Source organism: Bombus bifarius, unplaced genomic scaffold (genome assembly GCF_011952205.1).
Source record: "Bombus bifarius isolate JDL3187 unplaced genomic scaffold, Bbif_JDL3187 scf7180000010027_frag, whole genome shotgun sequence".
Taxonomy (NCBI): domain Eukaryota; kingdom Metazoa; phylum Arthropoda; class Insecta; order Hymenoptera; family Apidae; genus Bombus; species Bombus bifarius.
The window spans coordinates 1-6,274 of NW_022885476.1; the positions used below are offsets into that span (position 1 = coordinate 1).

At 47.9% G+C, this 6,274-nt stretch overlaps 1 long non-coding RNA gene, 1 other non-coding gene and 1 pseudogene across 2 annotated transcripts; 1 reads left to right on the top strand and 2 right to left on the bottom strand.

Moving 5' to 3' along the window:
- Positions 1-348: 348 nt before the first annotated feature.
- Positions 349-498, bottom strand: LOC117216008 (annotated as a pseudogene).
- On the top strand, positions 426-2,497 carry LOC117216007. Its single transcript, XR_004489266.1, has 2 exons — positions 426-1,029; positions 2,102-2,497. It is a non-coding gene; the product is annotated as an uncharacterized LOC117216007 (long non-coding RNA).
- Positions 2,498-3,274: 777 nt separating this feature from the next.
- LOC117216009 lies at positions 3,275-5,197 on the bottom strand. The gene has a single exon (XR_004489267.1). It is a non-coding gene; the product is annotated as a small subunit ribosomal RNA (ribosomal RNA).
- Positions 5,198-6,274: the final 1,077 nt, after the last annotated feature.

Genomic DNA, 6,274 nt, shown 5'->3' on the forward strand with positions numbered 1-6,274 from the left:
GAAGAACGACGGCGGGTTGTCAAGGCAAGAAGGGACAGAGAGAGACAGAGGTAGAGTTTCGTAGTCTCCCGTGAACACGATAGATTATATCTCGAGCATGCGTACGACTTGCACGGTCTCTGCACGACCGCGACGAACGCCGACGAGCGTCCAACAATCGCTCGTACGTCGCGTATGTTCTCTCCGTCCGCTCTTATTCGTATCCTCGTTCTTGTACCTTCGTCCGACTCTGAAACGTTCTCTTATATAAAGAAGAACGACGGCGGGTTGTTAAGGCAAGAAGGGACAGAGAGAGACAGATACGGAGAGTAACGATACGCAACGCAAGCAGTCTTAGGTTTACGTGAGCAACCCTCAGCCAGGCGTGGTCCAGGAATTGTATCCGTGGACCTCAATGTGCGTTCGAAATGTCGATGTTCATGTGCAGTTCACACGTTGACGCGCAATTAGCTGCGTTCTTCATCGACCCACGAGCCAAGTGATCCACCGTTCAGGGTAATCTTTTATAAATTTTGCAACAGTTCAATACTCAAATGTACTCTTCTCGGTTCTAGCGAAGCCGAGTTCCGTCACGTTCGACCAACGGGAATCGAACGCGCAGAAGTCGCCATAGGATTGACGACACAAAAACGTTCGAAAAAAAAGAAACCGACGAACGCGCGAAGATACGCGCGTTCGCCGGCCGGGCGTAAAGTACATTATGATATATAACAACCATCGAGATCGAAGCTCCGTTCGTCAGGAAACGACGGGGATATATACACCCGATTCTGAATCCTCTGTACAGCACACGATCTCGCGAACGAGTAAGGACGGTGGCTAGCCCATGTTATATATGTGTTTGATTCTACTCTCTCGTCCAATTATTCAAGAAACAGCGCGCGTGCATCTCTCCATCGTTCGGGTGATAGTAAAGATTCGATGGGATTTGCGCGGCCGTCCGCCTCGAGCGGTCTTTCGTCCCAATATCCAGAAGCAGAGTTTGAAAAACTCTAGCGACGGCACGGGTGTCCGACTCACGACATCGAGGTTTCGAAGCCGGCGATCCCCTCCGAACGGATGGCGACCACGCGACGACTGAAAGCATGAAAAATCGACGAAAGATAGAACACATCTCCGTTCGGGTGATGTTTTTTTTTTAAAAAAAAAAAAAACAAAAATTCGATGGTACTCGCAGCCATCGTCCTCGCGCGGTCTTTCGTCCCAACATCCAGAAGCAGAGTTTGAAAAGCTCTAGCGACGGCACGGGTGTCCGACTCACGACAACGAGGATAGACAGCCGGTTCCCTCCGAACGGGTTATGCGACGACGATAAACTCGATGAAACTTTAGTCTCGTTCAGGTAGTGTGTGTGTCTTGTAAATCAAAAATTCGATGGGACTCTCATCCATCGTCCTCGCGCGGTCTTTCGTCCCAACATCCAGAAGCAGAGTTTGAAAAACTCTAGCGACGGCACGGGTGTCCGACTCACGACAACGAGGATAGACAGCCGGTCCCCTCTGAACGGTATATTATATATATGCGATGATAGACGACAAACTGGATGAAACTAAGTCTCGTTCAGGTAGTGTGTACATCAAAAATTCGATGGAACTCGCATCCGTCGTCCTCGCGCGGTCTTTCGTCCCAATATCCAGAAGCAGAGTTTGAAAAACTCTAGCGACGGCACGGGTGTCCGACTCACGACAACGAGGAAAGACAGCCGGTCCCCTCTGAACGGTATATTATATGAAACTTTAAGTCTCGTTCAGGTAGTGTGTACATCAAAAATTCGATGGAACTCGAATCCGTCGTCCTCGCGCGGTCTTTCGTCCCAATATCCAGAAGCAGAGTTTGAAAAACTCTAGCGACGGCACGGGTGTCCGACTCACGACAACGAGGATAGACAGCCGGTCCCCTCTGAACGGTATATAATATACATTATGCGACGGTAGACGATCAACTAGACGAAACTTTAGTCTCGTTCAGGTGGTGTAAAAAAATTCGATGGGATACGCACGCACGGCTGTCGTCGTCCTCGAGCGGTCTTTCGTCCCAATATCCAGAAGCAGAGTTTGAAAAACTCTAGCGACGGCACGGGTGTCCGACTCACGACATCGAGGCTTCGAAGCCGGCGGCATTCCCCTCTGAACGAACTTCGGCTACACTAGTTACGAATCGTTGCTACACATCGTCTTCATCGTCGTCGTCGTCGTCGACATCGACATCGTATCATCATCATCATCGGTCATCGTCGCATAGCGGGCCAACATCCACGCGATGCGTCTTCGTTCTAGGTTACCCGATCCACGAGTATGTTACACGTGGTTTCGTTATTTCGAACGAAACGACACACGAAGAGCACACGCCCTGTGGGTAGGAAGCACGTTTCGAGAACGACGAGAGTTTCGATGAAAGAGACGAGAGAAGTCGACGCAGAAGGTATCCATGGATCTTCGAAGAGAACCTTCGAAGATGTATATCGGTATCCTTTCGCTCTGCGCGACTCGCTAAAAGTTCTTTCGCTCTCGTCGACTCGTTCTAGACGCTTCGTTCGATCCCAAAGAGGAGTCTTCGATATGTCCCGTTGCTAGGAGGAGAACAAACGCAACACAGACCACGAAACATAGAAGAGAATAGGCGAGCATGATCTCTCCGACACGAGGCACTTTAGAGATTTTCTTATTAGTTTGCATGGACTTTTATATTCGTTCGTACGGTTTCCACGATGCAAATACGAAATACGAGATCGTGACGGCGGGTCTTTCTGTGTACGGCCTCTCGCAGGCGCCACGACTGCATTTCTCTTTACACGTGGTTTCCATCGTAATTTTTTTCGTTTGATATCGAGCCTTAACTTTTGTTGGCTCTTTCGAAGCTAGAGTTCCCTTTTATTAGAATTTCATATATATATATATATATATATATATATGTTTTATTCGGAGACGGCGGGTCTTTCTGTTTACGACCTCACGCAGGCGCCTCGAATAAGTTTCATTCGCATTTCGTTTTTATACTTATACATATCTCTTCATCCCGATGATCGAGAGAGAGTGCCACCTTCTCTTCGTATAATTCCGTAGCTGGAGGGTCGTCTCCTCCTTAAGAATATTACTATTCGTGCCAACGGAGGTTGCCAAGCTCCCTGGCGTTTTCGTTTGTTAAAGTATATAGCTTGTTAATACGTCGTATATACTTTCGTCGATACAGGAGGAGTACAGCTCCTTACCGACCATTGATATATATTTCATAGTTTTATATGTGTTCAAGTCAAATTCTTTTGGTATCGTATCGTTAATGATCCTTCCGCAGGTTCACCTACGGAAACCTTGTTACGACTTTTACTTCCTCTAAATGATCAAGTTTGGTCATCTTCCCGGTAACATCGGCAATGCTTATCACATTGGCCGCGCACCAGTCCGAAGACCTCACTAAATCATTCAATCGGTAGTAGCGACGGGCGGTGTGTACAAAGGGCAGGGACGTAATCAACGCGAGCTTATGACTCGCGCTTACTGGGAATTCCTCGTTCATGGGGAATAATTGCAAGCCCCAATCCCTAGCACGAAGGAGGTTCAGCGGGTTACCCGGGCCTTTCGGCCAGGGAAAACACGCTGATTCCTTCAGTGTAGCGCGCGTGCGGCCCAGAACATCTAAGGGCATCACAGACCTGTTATTGCTCAATCTCGTGCGGCTAGAAGCCGCCTGTTCCTCTAAGAAGATTTGTTTGTACGTTGGTAGTAAAAACCCACCGACCGAAGCCGGGGGCCTTCGAGATACCATAAGTTACGTCTATTTAGCAGGCTAGAGTCTCGTTCGTTATCGGAATTAACCAGACAAATCGCTCCACCAACTAAGAACGGCCATGCACCACCACCCACCGAATCAAGAAAGAGCTATCAATCTGTCAATCCTTCCGGTGTCCGGGCCTGGTGAGGTTTCCCGTGTTGAGTCAAATTAAGCCGCAGGCTCCACTCCTGGTGGTGCCCTTCCGTCAATTCCTTTAAGTTTCAGCTTTGCAACCATACTTCCCCCGGAACCCAAAAGCTTTGGTTTCCCGGAAGCTGCCCGCCGAGTCATCGGAGGAACTTCGGCGGATCGCTGGCTGGCATCGTTTATGGTTAGAACTAGGGCGGTATCTGATCGCCTTCGAACCTCTAACTTTCGTTCTTGATTAATGAAAACATTTTTGGCAAATGCTTTCGCTTCTGTCCGTCTTGCGACGATCCAAGAATTTCACCTCTAACGTCGCAATACGAATGCCCCCATCTGTCCCTATTAATCATTACCTCGGGGCTCCGAAAACCAACAAAATAGAACCGAGGTCCTATTCCATTATTCCATGCACACAGTATTCAGGCGAAGGTAGCCTGCTTTAAGCACTCTAATTTGTTCAAAGTAAACGTATCGGCCCACCTCGACACTCAGTGAAGAGCACCGCGATGGGATATTAGTTGGACCGCCCGCGAGGAGCTAAGCCCACCGATAGGACGTACCACATAATGCCAGTTAAACACCGCGAGCGGTGAACCGACACTGTGACACACAGATTCAACTACGAGCTTTTTAACCGCAACAACTTTAATATACGCTATTGGAGCTGGAATTACCGCGGCTGCTGGCACCAGACTTGCCCTCCAATTGGTCCTCGTTAAAGGATTTAAAGTGTACTCATTCCGATTACGGGGCCTCGGATGAGTCCCGTATCGTTATTTTTCGTCACTACCTCCCCGTGCCGGGAGTGGGTAATTTGCGCGCCTGCTGCCTTCCTTGGATGTGGTAGCTGTTTCTCAGGCTCCCTCTCCGGAATCGAACCCTGATTCCCCGTTACCCGTTACAACCATGGTAGGCGCAGAACCTACCATCGACAGTTGATAAGGCAGACATTTGAAAGATGCGTCGCCGGTGCTAGACGACCATGCGATCAGCACAAAGTTATTCAGAGTCACCAAAACAAACGATGGACGGACAGACGAGCCATCCGCCACCGATTGGTTTTGATCTAATAAAAGCATTCCTACCATCTCTGGTCGGAATCTGTTTGCATGTATTAGCTCTAGAATTACCACAGTTATCCAAGTAAATGTAGGTATGATCTAAGAAACCATAACTGATTTAATGAGCCATTCGCGGTTTCACCTTAATGCGGCATGTACTGAGACATGCATGGCTTAATCTTTGAGACAAGCATATGACTACTGGCAGGATCAACCAGGGATCTTATTCGTATAACAATTCTTATAAATTTCGTTTAAGTTCTCTTCGTGTCGTAGGTGGGACGTAAGCACCGTACGACGAGACTTTTCGTTCTTAAGATAGATATATTATAAAATATATCTCTTAGCGACGTTCGAGATACACCCATAGTTCAGTAATAATCTTCGAACGCCGCTCGCAGCCACTTTGTAATTCTCAACTTCTCCTCTCTCTCTCATAGTATTATATAAAATGTTTAAGAATCATACTTCTAAAGGAACATTCTATAATGCTGTCTTCGTGTAAAAAGACTTATATCTCTCCTCCTCTCTCAACTCTTAGAATATCTTAGCGGTAAAGCACGTATACACACCTCACGCTGAACGAACAAGCGCGTATCCCAGTGCGTCGCGCTGGACATACCGTAAGAATATTCTTCCTTTTCGGTAGAACATTCTCGGTAGAAGACATACTACGCAAAGATAGTACGCTCTACCGGCCCGTCGAATACTTCTGCGAAAGCAGAAGTTGTTATAGAAAGCAGACGGTTATAATCCCTTGAGTGAATCGATACTCAGTTAGTACAAGCACACACGCATCTAACAACTTTTGTTAGAATACGTACACACAGGTCACCAGCTTCCCGACTCAGGGGAACCTTGCCACGATATTTGGTCATTACGTCCAGGACAGCGACCCGCGGCGCAGCAGTGTAGAGAAAAAACCAGTACGAGAACGGAGGAACAGTCGAGAAATAGCGTAAAATACACTAAGACTCGAGGAGCGGTGACTGAATTCTCAACCGAGGCCGTAGAATAGCCACGCGCTCAACGCTGCTCCGACCGAACCGTCCGGCTCGACGTCTCTCTTATAGATACGAAAGCGCCAGCCGGAAGGCCGGCGCCGGCCGGGCTAGCGGCCGCGCGCTTACGGTGCAAAACCTCCGTAGCAACGTACCGTTCGGAAGGGACGCTGGAACTTAGTCTCGCGAACGCTCGATCACTACTATACAAAGCCAATATCCAACCATCGAAATACATTACCAGACGTTTTATTAACATAATAGAAATGCATTTTTACCAAAAAATTAATTTTTTTT